Raw genomic sequence first — 16,717 nt, forward strand, 5'->3', positions numbered from 1 at the left:
ACATAAATGGAACCAAAGACAAAAACCACATGGTTATCTCAATAGATACAGAGAAGGCCTTTGACAAAATTCAAGAGCACTTAATGCTAAAAACTCTTAGTAAACTAGGTATCTATGGCACATATCATAAAATGATAAAAGTTATTTATGACAAACCTACAGGCAATATCATACTGACTGGGCAAAAGCTGGAAGACTTCCCTTTGAAATCAGGCACTAGATAAGGATGCTGTCTCTCACCACTCCTATTCAATATAGTATTGGAAGTTCTAGCCAGAGCGATCAGGCAAGAAAAAGAAATAAAGATTATTCAATTAGGCAAGGAGGAAGTCAAACTGTCTCTATTTGCAGATGACATGATTGTATATTAAGAAGACCCTATCGTCTCAGCCCAAAATTCTCTCAAACTGATAAGCAACTTCAGCAAAGTCTCGGGATACAAAAGTCAATGTGCAGAAATCACAAGCATTCCTATATACAAATAACGGACAAAGAGAGCCAAATTACGAGCAAACTCCCATTCACAATTGCTACAAAGAGAAGAAAATACCTAGTAATACAACTAACAAAGGATGTAAAGGACCTCTTCAAGGAGAATTACAAATCACTGCTCAACAAAATAAGAGAGGCCACAAACAGATGGAAAAACATTCCATGCTCATAGTTAGGAAGAATCAATATCATAAAAATGTCCACACTGCCCAAAGTAATTTATAGATTCAATGCTATCCCCATCAAGCTACCAATGACCTTCTTCAACAAATCTGGAAAAAACAACTTTAAACTTCATATGGAATCACAAGAGAGCCCTCATAGCCAAGACAATCCTAAGCAAAAAGAACGAAGCCAGAGGCCTCACACTGCCAGACTTCAAACTATACTACAAGGCTACTGTAATCAAAACAGCATGGCACTAGTACCAAAACAGAGACATAGACCAGCAGAACAGAACAGAGGCCTCAGAAGCAAAACCACACATCTACAACCATCTGATCTTCGACAAACCTCACAAAAATAAGCAATGGGTAAAGGACTCCATGTTTAATAAATGGTGTTGGGAAAACTGGCTAGCAATGTACAGAAAGCAGAAACTGGACCCCTTGTTGTCACCTTACATTAAAATTAACTCCAGATGGATTAAAGATTTAAACATAAAACATAACACCATAAAAACACTAGAAGAAAACCTAGGCAAAACCATCCAGAACATAGGCATAGGCAAGGACTTCATGACTAAAACACCAAAAGCAACGGCAACAAAAGCCAAGATAGACAAATTGGATCTAATTAAAATTTAGAGCTTCTGTACCGAAAAAGAGACTATCTTAGATCACAGTCTACCCATCTGATAAAGGGCTAATGTCCAGAATCTACAAAGAACTAAAGCAAATATGCAAGAAAAAAACAAACAATCCCATTCAAAAGTGGGTAAAATATATGAAAAGGCACTTTTCAAAAGAAGATATATATGAGGCCAAAAAACATGAAAAAATGCTCACCATTACTGATCATTAGAGAAGTGTAAATCTAAACCACATTGAGACACCATCTCACACCAGTTAGAATGGTGATCATTAAAAAGCCTGGAGACAGGAGATGCTGGAGAGGATGTGGAGAAATAGGAACACTCTCACACTGTTGGTGGGAGTGTAAATTAGTTCAACCATTGTGGAAGACAGTGTGGTGATTTCTCAAGGATCTAGAAATAGAAATTCCATTTGATCCAGCAATCCCATTACTGGGTATATACCCAAAGAACTACAAATCATTTTACTATAAAGACACATGCACACATATGTTCATTGCAGCCCTGTTTACAATAGCAAAGACCTGGAACCAACACAAATGCCCATCAACGATGGACTGGACAAAGAAAATGTGGCACATATACACCATGGAATAGTATGCAGCCATAAAAAATGATGAGTTTGTGTCCTTCGTAGAGACTTGGATGAATCTGGAAACCATCAGTCTCAGCAAATTGACACAAGAACAGAAAACCAAACACCTCATATTCTCACTCGTAGGTGGGTGAACAATGAGAACACGTCGACTCAGGGAGAGGAGCATCACACACTGGGGGCAGTAGTGGGGGTAGGGAAGGGACAGTTGGGGGTGGGAAGGGTGGGGAGGAATAACATGGGGAGAAATGCTGGGTATAGTATGCACCTATGCAACAACCCTGCATGACCTGCACATGTATGTCAGAACATAAAGTAAAAGAAAAAAAAGTTCTTCATTTGCCTTTATTTTTAAGAGATATTTGTATAATATAGATGTAATTCTATTTTGATTTTTTTTAAAATTTATTTTTCATTGTTTTCTGCCCTCTATTATTTCTGATAAGACATCTACAACCATTCAAAACCTATTTCCCTGTTTATAACATATTATTTGTATTTGTCACATAGAAGCATTAGAATAAATATCTGTTTTTAGTTATTTGACTATGACAATGCCATAATCACTTTTAAAATTATATTTAGTTTTGGTGAATTTCTTAAGACGGCAGGTAAATCTAAACTTACTGACCATCTTTGTCATTTCCATTCCATTATTAAGCACATTAAAAAGTTTTACTTCACAGCTTTTGCTTTTAGGTGTAAAATGTTTAATTTAAAAGAAATACCCATTTAAATGTTGGCATTTCCCATATTTTTATGGATATAACATTTTTTAATTATTTTTGTGAGTATATTTGCATATCTGTAACAAGTGTTTATCACGTGTTTCCTGGATTGTATATTATTCTTCTATGTTAATATTATTTATATATATAAACACATATATTTCTATTTTGTATTATGTATATAATATTCTGTGTGCATATTTCTTAAATTTATTTTAATTATTTTCTGCCTTCTATTATTTCTGATAAGAAGTCTATAACCATTCAAAATTTATTTCTCTATTTATAACATATTATTTCTGTTTGGCACTTAGAAGTTTTAAAATGAACTGTTTTTCGTTATTTGACTATGAAAATGCCATAATAACTTTTAAAGTTCTACTCCGTACAGAGAGAGTAGTTTCTCCACTCGATCATCATTTTCTTTTCTGCAGTTTCAGTTACTTATTAACAGTGGTCTGGATACATTATAAGAACAGTACATTGTAATAGACATTTTGACAGAGAGGAAGCAAGAAAGAGACCACATTCTCACAACTTTTGTTACAGTATAATATTATAATTGTTCGGTATTATTATTGTGAATTCTGTACTGGGCCTAATTTACAAATTACGTATGTACAGGAAAACATGTCGTATACAGTAGTCCCCTTAGTATCCATGGGACATTGGTTTCAGGAGCCCCCATGAATACCGAAATCTGTGAATGCTCACATCCGTTATGTAAAATGGTGTAGTATTTGCATATCATCTTGTATAATGTGAATTATACAACTTGCATCATCTTGTATAATGTGAATTATATCTAGATTAATTCTAATACTTAATACAATATAAATAATATGTAAATAAACTTTACATTATATTGTTTGAAAATTTGTATTATTTTTATTGCTGTAATGCTATTTTTGTTTAACTTTATAAAAAATACCTTTGGTCTGTGGTTGGTTGAACCTGCGATGTGGAATCTTCTCAGAGGCTGAGACAACTATATATAACGCTTAGTGCTATTCACAGTTTCAGGCATTCACTGGTAGTCCTGGAATGTATCCCCTATGGACAACAGGAGACTACTATATATTTTTATATTGTTGATCTTTTCCTGGTTTCTTTCTTACTTAACTAAATGCTTTCTTTTCTCTCTATTCCTCCCTCCCTTTTTTCTTTACTTTTATTCTCCTGTCCTAGCCCTGAGAAATATTTAATTTAAATAACAAATATCAATATTTAATTTATTAAATTAAAATACTATTGACATATTATGTATTATATTATTATATAGGATATGTTAATTTAATGTAATATAAATAATATGTTTTTAAGCTTCAACATATTTTGTGCAACTAGTGTATTTAACAAACTAAGTTGGGTAAAATGCCCTCAAGAAAAAGCTTTTCTTTATTATTTTTCAGCCACAGGACATTATTTTGGGAATATTTAGTAGCATATGTATTCTATATCAACTGTTACCTAATGTTGTTTTCAAATTCACCCAGAATTATTGGTGTAGATTTTTAAAAATCTTTACTGCTGAGGACACAGTCTATAATTAAAATTATTATCTTCTATCAATTTGGGGTCAAAAAAAGTCTGTTTCTTTTGACCATAGAACATTAAAACGTGTTTTTCAAAAACAAATGAAAAATAAATTATAATCTCACATATCACATAACAAAACTCAGGATCTTGAAACGGAAGATAAGTTACCAGCTTCAAAATTATCTTGATTCAACATGATCAAAGGGTCCACTAGAGTAAAAAGAAAATATTTAAGAGTTAAAATGAGGGCTTCTTATTATTAATTTATTTAACCCAACTTAATAAATAGCCAGACATTGGCAATGCAGTAGTAAATTAAATATAAATATAAATATAAACATATATACCAAGATAGATATATTATCTTGATCTATAATAATGATTATATATATACACATACATATAATATCCACCCTCAAAGTGCCATCAATAAGGTGAAGATTTAAAGAGTTGAGCAAATTAACTAAGTAGCTACATAGCCATCTATAGAAATATAACTGCGCCGGGCGCGGTGGCTCACGCCTGTAATCCCAGCACTTTGGGAGGCCGAGGCGGGTGGATCACAAGGTCAAGAGATCGAGACCATCCTGGTCAACATGGTGAAACCCCATCTCTACTAAAAATACAAAAAATTAGATAGGCATGGTGGCACATGCCTGTAATCCCAGCTACTCAGGAGGCTGAGGCAGGAGAATTGCCTGACCTCAGGAGGCGGAGGCTGCGGTGAGCCGAGATCGCGCCATTGCACTCCAGCCTGGGTAATGAGAGCGAAACTCCATCTCAAAAAAAAAAGAAAAAAAAAAAAAAAAAGAAATATAACTGCTAGATGCTGCAAGTAGAAGAGAAAATTTGTTATTACATCATACAGAGAAGTAAAATATACTATCAGAGGCCATAGAGTATTTATTAAAATGAATTTAAGCTTATAATTTCACAATGAATGACATTTTGCCAAGTAAAAAGGAGGGATATTGTATAATTTGGGTACAGTGCATTCTTATATAATGTCCAAGTAGGCATTTTTCTCATGCAAGATAGAAGTTTAGTAGATCATGGTAGAATCTAGAGAGATGGTAACTGTGGAGGTCAGTGTCATCAATGGCTGTTGGTGTCATCAACGCTAGAGAAGTGAGCAAGAGCCAGATCATGATGTCTCTGGCAGGCAATTGTTTGTATTTTTGTAAAATGCTTGAAATCCATAATAACACAATAGGCTAAAATTAAATTATATTCCAGAATAAACTTTCATATGCGTATGAGTGTGTAGCATTGTAATGTGCACTGAAAAAGTACTTAGCCATACCATTCTGCTACACTTATTTTTTTCTCATTTTCTTTTTGGCTTTTTTTAAAGTTATTTTTTTATGCTGATACAGGGGAACTAATTGGATTTCTTTACAATTTGGGGAAACTGTGATGAACAATTTTAAAGATTTGTCCTTGGTTGCTTTCCCATATGACAACATGAACTATATTTTTAACACTTTACATTTGCTTCTTCTTGAAGGTGAGGAAAGAGAGACTGGTTGGCTTTTCTAGTTGTCTGATTCACAATGATGATAGCTTAGATGAGGCTAATAGTATTGGCAACATGTCACAACATCTACCTCAATTTCAGCAGGAAAAACTGGCAGGGCTTGGTTTAAATGATAACGACAGGTTTCTGGCATAATGAAAAGCAGATATAACTTTCTTTCTTAAAAATCTACTCAAATCACCACTTGCTCCTGATGTTTTTCCTTTTTTTGTCCTGTTGACCTGTAATAGTTGTGTTTATTTATTGGGTACAGAGAGATATTGTGATATATTAATTCAATATTTAAAGATCGAATCAGGATAATTAGAATCTCTAAACTTAAAACATTTATTATTTGTGTGTGTGTGTGCTGGAAAAATATAAAATCTTCTATTTTAGCTTTTAAACATATATAATAAATTATGGTTAACTATATTCAACCTACAGCATTGTAGAACATTAGAACTTACTCCTCCTATCTAGCTGTAATTTTGAATTTGATTACTGACCCCTCTCTATCCTCCCCTCCCCACTACCTTTCTCAGCCTCCATAGACATAATTCTACTGTCTACTTTTGTGAGAGCATTTTTTTTTTAGTTTCACCTATGAGGTTGAACATGTGGTATTTATCTTTCTGTTCCTGACTTATTTTGCTTTCTGTAATTCTTGTTTTGCTTCAAGAAAAACCAACCTCCTTAGCAGGGTCTTCAAAACTCTACATTGAATAGGATTATCTCAACCTTGAGAAAATCTTCTTCACTAGCCTTTTTTTTTTTTTTTTTTTTTAAGACCAAGTCTTGCTCTGGAGTGCAGTGGCATGATCTTGGCTCACTGCAACCTCTGCGTCCTGGGTTCAAGTGATTCTCCTGCCTCAGCCTCCTGAGTAGCTGGGACTATGGGAGCCCGCCACCACTTTCAGCTATTTTTTTGTATTTTTAAAATTAATTTATTTGTTTTTAGTAGAGACAGGGTTTCACCATACTGGTCTTGAACCCCTGATCTTGTGATGTGCCCATCTCAGCCTCACAAAGTGCTGGGATTAGAGGTGTGAGCCACAGTGTCCGGCCCTCACCAGCCATTTTCTGGCTCCACTAAAATGCTCTTTATGTCTTGACACTACCAAATTTATTTCCTTTCTGGGTCCTTTATGCCTTTTATGTTTTTTACTAGAAATTTCTTTCCTCATATCTCTGCTTATCTGGCTTTGGATGATGTAATGTAAAGGCTAGAGCATGGACATGGCCTGAGACCATTCTTGTACCTCATAAGTTTGACACCTAGAGATAGGGTCATTTGTAACACTCTCTCTTCTACTTCGCATTTTTTTCCAGTAAATAATTATGAAATGAAAAGAGTATAATAGTCGCCATCAAAAAAATGCAGAAAATGAGCACTATCTTTATTGAACTCCCTATCTATGATCAAGTAAGAAAATAAATTAGAAATTAAATAAAGAATAAAATAATGATTTACCTATAATGAAGGAAAAATGAGAAATTGATAAATATACATTTTACTTACAGTGACACATTTCACAAAATAAGGAGAAACAATATGAAGAAATGTTTATTCTAAAAGAATAAACTGCAAAACTTACAGAATGATTTCCATATATATTGACAGCTCTAGAGTAAAACAAATGCTGTTTCTTCATCTTTGTGAACACTGAGCTATTATTGTTTCTTTTAAAATCACTATTTACCCTCACTAAATTACTGGACTACATGGCTTAAGAACAGGAATCGCAACTAATTGATATAAACTGAAAGAATTTCAAACTGTTACAAACTTACACTCACAACAAAGACCTTTAGCTGAAACTGAGGCTTTTGGAGGCAGAGATTTATAACTGGGAGTTCTCCAGATCAATTTTCATGTATATTTTAATATTTATTAAAAGAGAATTTAAAATGTCTTAATGTAATTTCCATGTGCAAAATATTACTAAAATCAACATAATGTGCAATTGCTTAACTTAGAATATCAAAAGTTACTGTGCAGTAAATAGTATTCTATCATTGCCATGAGTATTGTTTAGAGTTACCAATAATGCTAAAAAAAAAAAATCAGACCAGCTTTATGTGATTATAATTTTTTTTTCAAAATTTCTACAAACAGGATTTGTTTCTGGGATCCTAGGCTGGTGAAGCATATGCAAATCAATAAATGTTAGTCACATTAACAGAATGAAAAACATTCATCTCAATAGATGTAGAAAATACTTCAATAAAACTCAACACCCTTCTTGATAAAAGCCCTCAATAAACTGAGCATTAATGGCCATACCTCAATATAAAAACTACCTATGACACACCCACAACCAACATCATACTGAATGGGCTAAAGGTGGAAGCATTCCCCTTAAGAACAGGAACAGGACAAGGAGGCCCACTCTCACCACTCCTATTCAACATAATACTGGAAATCCTAGCCAGAACAGTCAGGAAAGAGAAAGAAATACATGGTGTCCAAATAGAAAAAAAGAAGTAAAATTAAGCTTTGATGCTTAGAAACTTCTTCCATCAGAAACCCCAAGTCACTTATCTCAAGTTCAAAGTTCCACAAATCTCTAAGGCAGGGACAAAATGCCACCAGTCCCTTTGCTGAAACATAACAAGAGTCGACTTTGTTGCAGTTCCCAACAAGTTCTTCATCTTCATCTGAGACCCCCTTGGCCTGGATTTAGTTGTCCATATCATTATCAGCTTTTTGGTCAAAGCAATTCAACAAACCTCTATGGAGTTCCAAATTTTCCCACATTTTCTTTATTCTTCTGAGCCCTACAAACTGTCCCAACCTCTGTCTGTTACCCAGTTCCGATGTTCCTTCCACATTTTCAAGTATCTTTTCAGCTGCACCACACTCTATAGGTAACAATTTACTGTATTAGTCCATTTTCATGATACTAATAAAGACATACCCAAAACTGGGTAAGTTACAAAAGAAAAAAAAAAAGAGGGTTGTTAGATATGCAGTATGCAGTTCCACGTGGCTGGGGAAGTCTCACAATCATGGCAGAAGGTGACAGGGAAGGAGAAGAAAGTCACATCTTACATGGATGGTGGCAGGCAGAGAGAGAATATGTGCTGGGGAACTCCTGCTTACAGAACCATCAGATCTCATGAGACTTACTCACTATCACAACAGCAGCATGGGAAAGACCTGCCTTCATGACTCTATTACTTCCCACCAGGTCCCTCCCCACAACATGTGGGAATTCCAGATGAGATTTGGGTGGGGACAGAGCCAAACTATATCATTCTTTTTGCTGGGTAAAAGCTTTTGAATTTAATCAGTCCCAATTTTCTATTTTTTAATTTCCTATTATTTGAATTCTTAACCATAAGATTTTTCCCTAGAGCAATGTGCTGAAGAATGGCCTTTATATTCTTTTCTAATAGTTTTATCATTTTGGGTCTAATGTTTATCTCTAAATAAAAATTATTTCATTACATCATTATATGTCATTATGATATATTAATTATTTTATATTTATTTTATCTTGTTCTTTTCAGCTCATGCATAGACAAACTTTCCTCAGTAGTCCTTAGCTCTTCCTTTTACTCTCTAAAATAATGCTTGACAAAGAGTCAAAAGTCGATAAATGTTTCTGGAATCAGTATTTACATATATAATTATATATGTGCATGTACTATATATTCTTGATAGATCTTCAAAATATTAATGGAAAAATGTATATTATATTTAAAAATCTATCCATGAGTTTTAACTTTTTTGACACTAAATTATACTCTTACTAATTTGTTATATTTCAACAGGATCTAGTTCCAGGAACTAAAATGGAAAAGGCATCAGTTTAAAAAAGGCCCTTATTAGAGCAACATTAATTGTACTAAATTGAAGCAACAACAAACATCAAGCTTATTGTGAAGATTGGGAGGAAGAAGAGTGAATCATTGATGCTTTGCACAAAGCTTATAGGGAAAATACTCAAAAGAAATCAGCAGTTTAAAAATAAGTCATTTTAAGAAAGGATGCTGAGGATGAATCCAACAGTGGCAAATAATTTATATCACTTTTTGAGGAAAAACTTAATATTGTTTATGACCTAATTGAAAAGGAATAGTGATTAGTAACAGAAATAATAGCCAACATTATAGTGATCTCAACTGGTCCAGCCTATACAATTCTGGCCAGAAAATTAAAGTTGAAAAACTTGCTATTCACTGGGTGCCCTAACTGTTGTGCCCACATCAGTTTCAGAAAAAAAGCAAAGTTTTCAATGAAAGCTTTAAACAAGTGAGATTGAGATTCTGAAGCAATTTGTCAAAGAAGTTCAAGGGGTGATGAAAACATAGCTTTACCAGCATGATTCTGAAGAGAAAGCACATTCAAAGCAATGGCTACCAAGAGATGCAAGCAGTCCAGTCAAACCAAACGTGGATTGGTCAAAAGGATAGCTCAGGCCAACAGTTTTTTGGGACACTCAAAGCATTTTGTTTGTTGACTTGCTACAGCTCCAAAGAATAAGCAGAATTATCTGCTTATTATGAAAGTGTTTTGAGAATGTTAACAAACAATTTAGCAGAAAAACAACCAGGAAAGTTTTACTAGAGTCTTACCACCACGACAGTGTTTTACTCATTCCTCTCATCAAACAAGAGCAGTTATTTTAGAGTTTTGATGGCAAATCATTAGGCATCTACCTTCCAGTCATGACTTGCCTCCTTCTGACATTTTTTTGTTTCTCGATCTTAAAAACTTCTATGAAGACCACCCATTTTCCTTCAGTTAATAGTGTAAAAAAACTGTATTTACATGTTTAAATTTCTGGGACATTCAGGTCTTATGGCATGGACTAAAGAGCTGGTATCACTTACTAAAGTATCTTGAACTTGAAGGAATTTATTTGAAAAATAACATATATATATTAATTCCATTTTCCAAAGACTCTTAAAAGTCCCATCATATGTGTATCTGTCTGTGTAGCAGGAAAATGACATAATTATGCAAGTATTTGAGGCAATAGTGATCCCATTTATTGCTGCGGGAGACATCTAAAAGCGATCCAGTTTTAGGGAAGAATAGGAGTCTCATTTTAGACGTAGCTTGTTAAATATTATAAAGGATAATATAAGAAATATAATACAAATATTATAAAGGACAGGATTAATGTCGTATCAGAGATGTAGAGATAAACTAGGCATAAGTGGTGCCACATTAAAGAGAAAATAATTATGAGGAAATGAGATACCAACTGTGTATCACATTGAGGAGAATTCTCATTAAATGTTCCATTTGAGTTAGCAACATAGTAATTTTAGCAAAAATAGTGATGACATTGTTTGGCTCTGTGTCCCCAGCCAAATCTCATCATGAATTATAATCTTCAGATGATTGGATTATGGGGCCAGTTTCCCCCATGCTGTTCTTGTGATAGTGAGAGAATTCTCACAAGATCTGATGTGATGGTCTTAAAAGTGTGGCAGTTCCCCTTTGCTCATGCTCTCTCTCTCTGCTGCCACCTTGTGGAGCAGGTGTCTGCTTCCATCCACCTTCCACCATGATTGTAAGTTTCCTGAGGCTTCCTCAGCACTGTGGGACTGTGAATCAGTTAAACCTCTTTTTTAAATAAATTACCCAGTTTCAGTGTGAAAATTGAATAAATACAAGTGATGATGAAGTTTTAAGTGTATAAGCCAGCTGAGAAAATGTAAAAGAATAATTGATAGGTTAAGTAATAGCAGCTATTTTTAAAAAACATTTTCTAGAATAGTAAAAGAGAGTCATTCACAAAGATTATAGCTGGGAAGGATCTTTAAAATGATTTTTGTTGCGTGTTTTATTATTTTTATTATTTGGATATATTTTGTTTTTAATTGACATATAATAATTGTACATATTTATGGGATACTGTGTGATGCTTCCATACATATATACAATAGATAATGACCATATCAGGGTAATTAGTATATATATCACCATAAACATTTATAATTTATTTATGATGAGAACATTCAAAACCTCTCATCTAGTGATTTTGAAATATACAATACATTATTGTTCACCATATTTATCCAATTGTAAACATCAAAACTTATTCCATCTAACTTTTATGCAATTGGTCAACTAGCCCCTCCATTGCTCTTCAGCCCTGATAACTACTACTCTACTCTCTACTTCTATAAAAACCTTCTATAATAACTTCTATAATAGCAAAAGGTCAATTTTTGATGTTCCACATATCAGCGAGATCATGAGAAATTTGTTCTTCTGTGCTTTATTTCATTTAATATAGTATCCCTACCTCATCACAAATGACAAGATTTCATTCTTTTTATGGATGAACAGTATTTCATTGTTCAAGTGTATATATTACACTTTTTAAATTTATTCATTCGTTCATAGGTACTTTTGTTGACTCCATATTTTAGCTATTGTGAAAGGTGTTGATATAAACATGGGAGTATTGATATCTCCTTGACATACTCATTTCCTTTTTTTGGATGTATACCCTGTAGGGAACTTGCTTGATCATATGGTAGTCTATTTTTGATTTTTGAGGAACTCTGTATTGTTGCTCATAATGGCTATATTAATTAAATTCCCACCAACAAAGTGTAAGAGTTCTCCTATCTCTATATACTTACCAGCATTTTTTAAAATTTTTTGTCTTTTTGATAATATTTATTTTAACAGAGATGAGTTAATATCTCATTGTGATTTTGATTTGCATTTTCCTGTTGATTAGTGATGCTGAATATACTGTATATTTTCATACACCTCTTGGCCATTTGTATGTTTTCCTTGATAAATGTCTTTTCAGGTCTTTTGCCCATTATTTAATCAAATTATTCAATTTAAAAATATATTATTGAGTTGTTTAAGTTCCTTATATATTCTGGGTATTAACACTTGGGCAGAAGTGTAGGTTCAATTGTGCAAATTGTCTCAACACTCTTGATAGTTTCCTTTGTCATGTAGAAATTTTTTAGTCATACGTAATTCTATTTGCCTATTTTTGCTTTTGTTGCCTGTTTGAGCTCTTATTAAAAAAATCATTGCCCAGGCCAATGCCATGAGCATTTCCACCATGTTTTCTTCTGAGTAATTTCATAGTATGGGATCTTACATTTAATTATTTAGTTCATTTTGAGTTGACTTTTGTAAACAATGAGAAGAGCCTAGTTTTATGGTTCTGAATGTATTGAATTTCCCCAGAATCATTAAATAAACTGTAATCTTCCAAGTATGTGTTCTTAATGCCTTTGTCAAAAATCAGAGTTGAAAATAAATCTGTAAATTTACTGTCCTTCCTTCCTTTTTATAGACTATATTTATGATTAGTAGTATATTTGGATTCCTTGCATTTTATTTTTAGTCTATCTATGACAGGTCTTTGTTTTGTAGTTATGATGAAGCTGACAGAAATGTTCTATACTTATAACAATAACAATTTATTTTAAACTGATAAATTAACCTTGGTTGCCAAAATGTTTTAAAACAAATAAGACTGTACACTTTAACTTTATTTCTCCTCCACATTTTGAATTTTTGAAGTCATTTTTTTACAGTGCCCATCTCTTTTTTTTTTTTAATATGTATATATTTAATTGCATTTTAGGTTCTGGGGTACACGTAAAGAACATGCAGGATTGTTGCATAGGTACATACATGGCAACGTGGTTTGCTGCCTCCATCCCCATCACCTATATCTGGCATTTCTCTTCTTATTATCCCTCCCCAATTCCCTATCCCCCACTCCCTTCCCTTGTCCCCCACCACAGACCTCAGTGTGCAATACTCCCCTCACTCTGTCCATGTGTTCTCATTGTTCAACACCCGCTTATGAGTGCGAATATACAGTGTTTTCCGTTCTTGTGTCAGTTTGCTGGGAATGACGGTTTCCAGGTTCATCGATGTCCCTACAAAGGACATAAACTCATCATTTTTTATGGCTGCATAGTATTCCATGGTGTATATGTGCCACATTTTCCCTGTCCAGTCTATCATCGATGGGCATTTGGTTTGGTTCCAAGTCTTTGCTGTTGTAAACAGTGCTGCAATGAACATTCATGTGCATTTGCCCTTATAATAGAACCATTTATAATCCTCTGGATATATACCCAGTAATTGAATTGCTGAATCAAATGGAATTTCTATTTCTAGGTCCTTGAGGAATCGCCACACTGTCTTCCACAATGGTTGAAATAGTTTACACTCCCACCAACAGTGTAAAAGTGTTCCTATTTCTCCACATCCTCTCCAGCATCTGTTGTCTCCAGATTTTTTAATGATCGCCATTCTAACTGCTGTGAGATGGTATCTCAATGTAGTTTTGATTTGCATTTCTCAGTGCTGATGAGCATTTCTTCATATGTTTGTTGGCCTCATACATGTCTTCTTTTGAAAAGTGTCTGTTCATATCCCTTGTCCACTTTTGAATTGGTTTGTTTATTTTTCTTAACAAATTATTGTAGTTATTATTTTAAACAGTTTTATCTTCTAGTCTTCATATCTAAGACATATTGCTCTACACACCACAATTATAATATTGGAATTAAAATTATATTAATAATATTTTGTTTTGGTTTTAAAGCCTGCTTTGGCATTTCTATTTGGACAGATTTTATACTAATTAATTTCTTCAGCTTTTATTTGTCTAAGAAAATTGTTGTCTCTCTTTTATTTCTGAAGGATAGCTTTGCTAAGTAGAGTATTCTTGCTAAGCAATGTTAACACTGAATATATTTTTTCCCTTCCTACTGGCCTGCAAGGTTTCTGCTGCGACGTCTGATACTAGGTATGTTGGATCTTCCTTAGATGGTATATCCTTCTTTTCTCTGCTGATTTCAAATCCTCTCTCTCGTTTACTTTTACATGTTTGATTATTATATGTCTCAGGGCATTAATATTTGGGTTGAATTTGATTGGTGACAGCTGACCATTCTCTATATACAAATATAAAATTGGCTATTTATATTTTTCTCTAGGTTTGGAAACTTCTCTTATTATTTCTTTGAATAAGCTTTATACACTTTTGTCTTTCGTGATTCCCCCTTGAAGCTCAATAATCCAAATCTTGCCCTTACGTTGTTGTCTCATAAATCTTCTATTCTTTCTTCATTCTTTTTATTATTTATTTTCTTTTTTATCTCAACTGTATATTTTAAAATAGCTTTTCTTCAGGCCCATTGTTTCTTTATCCTGTTTTATCAATTCTGTTGTTGATACTCTCTACAGAACTTTTACTTTTTTTATTGTATTTTTTGTATCTAGAACTTCTGGATTTTATTATTTCCAGAAATAATAAAATCTCTGTCAAAATTGTCTCATAAATTCTTAAATGGTTTTCTTGTGTTTTCTTGACGCTTGTAGAGCTTTCTCAAAGTAACTATTTTGAATTCTTTATCTGAAAGATCATACATATTCATCACTTTAAAGTGGGTATCTAACACATAATTTTGTTCATTTGATGAGGCCATATTTCCCTGAATATTCTTGATGCTTGTGGATGTGCAACAATGTCTGTGCTTTGAGATATTAGGTATTTATTCATGGCTTTGTGATCTACCTTTGTTTGTGTTCATCTTCCTCCGCTGTCTTCCAGATATTCTAAGCAGACTGACTCTTGTGTTTCCTAAGCCTGCAACTACCACAACTGTCATAGCACTAGACTAAACCTAAACCCAGGTCTTCCAAAAGTCTCTCAATGATTCTGAGGTTGGTGCAGCCCTCTGGCCTGTACAGACCTTCGGGAGACTCAAGAAGTTTGCCTCGGCTGTGTGGGACATCTGGCCAGGAATTCAAGCCTGAAAGCTTGTGTTGGTGTACCAGATAAACACATGTCACAACAGATTCCTACAAAGGCTGAATAAGTCCTCAACTGCAACAACATGGGCTGGAACTGAGACTGGGTACCCTCAGGATCAGCTGTGAGCTGAAGGTTGGTGAACATGTCACAGAGGCTAAGAATTCTGGATTGTTAGATATGGTGTGTCTTTCTCTGGGTTCCTGTGTGAACAGTTCTGAGCTGAGACTTCAGCTGAGGAAGACTGGAGCCAATCGACACAGTAACTTTCATGGTTACTGCTGAGACTGACATCAGCGGGCATATGAGCCTATTCACTGAGGCATTAATGGGCACAGTTCCTCCTCAACCCCTTGGTAGATGATTAGGGTTGCAAATTCTAGACCAAGTGGGGCTATTGATAAGCCCCTTGAGAATGAAGTTGTTTCTGGGCTTGTATCTGGGAGCAGCTTCAGCAAATCAGCAACACAGGTCCTAGTGCACATTCTTAAAAAGACACTCCAAGGTCTTGGGCTCCATCAGAGCTTTACAGCCTCCTACATGAATCCCAAGGCTCCCAAAGAGAGATTTGTGTCTCTGAGTGATTGTGGAATTCTTGTTGTTGTGGGGGTTTATAAGCAGATCATCATCTATTCCACCATCTTACTGATGTGACTGCTGTGATATTGTTTTTAATAAGCGAGAGCCACATTGTCAACATGGTAGGTGCTGTTTCACATGTGCATATTGAGCTGTAGACAATGAGACGTGCTATAAGTGTAAAATGTACCCCAGATTTTGAAGATTTAGTAAGAAGAAAAAATGTAAATGGCTGCTTAAGAATTGTTTACATATAGTATGTGTCAAGATTATGTTTTTTATATGTTGAGTTAAAATATATTCTTCAAATTAGCATCACATGTTCCTTTTTAGCTTTAATGTAATTACACCTGTGACTTGCCTGTGAAGCTTGTATTATGTTTGTATTGAACATAGCTTATCTAGAATATATTTGGGTGCTCATGGGAATGAGAGAGAGAGAGAGAGAAGAAAAAGAGCAATAGAATCTCTCAAAATCTCAAGACAAAGAGATGAAAAACAGTAAACAAAGTTGATTGAGTTTAAACTTTGGGAACAAGTACAGAATATGGAGAGTCAGGCAAGATTCTTGAATTATTCAAGAAAAGTTTAAAGTTCAGTTGTGCTTTCTATATCTAATATACATGCCAGAATTTCAATTAATTGCTAGTTTGAATCATGGCAGCAAGCTACAGTGGACAT

This window comes from Sapajus apella, unplaced genomic scaffold, assembly GCF_009761245.1.
Source record: "Sapajus apella isolate SASKATOON/1434 unplaced genomic scaffold, GSC_monkey_1.0 scaffold11, whole genome shotgun sequence".
Classification (NCBI taxonomy): domain Eukaryota; kingdom Metazoa; phylum Chordata; class Mammalia; order Primates; family Cebidae; genus Sapajus; species Sapajus apella.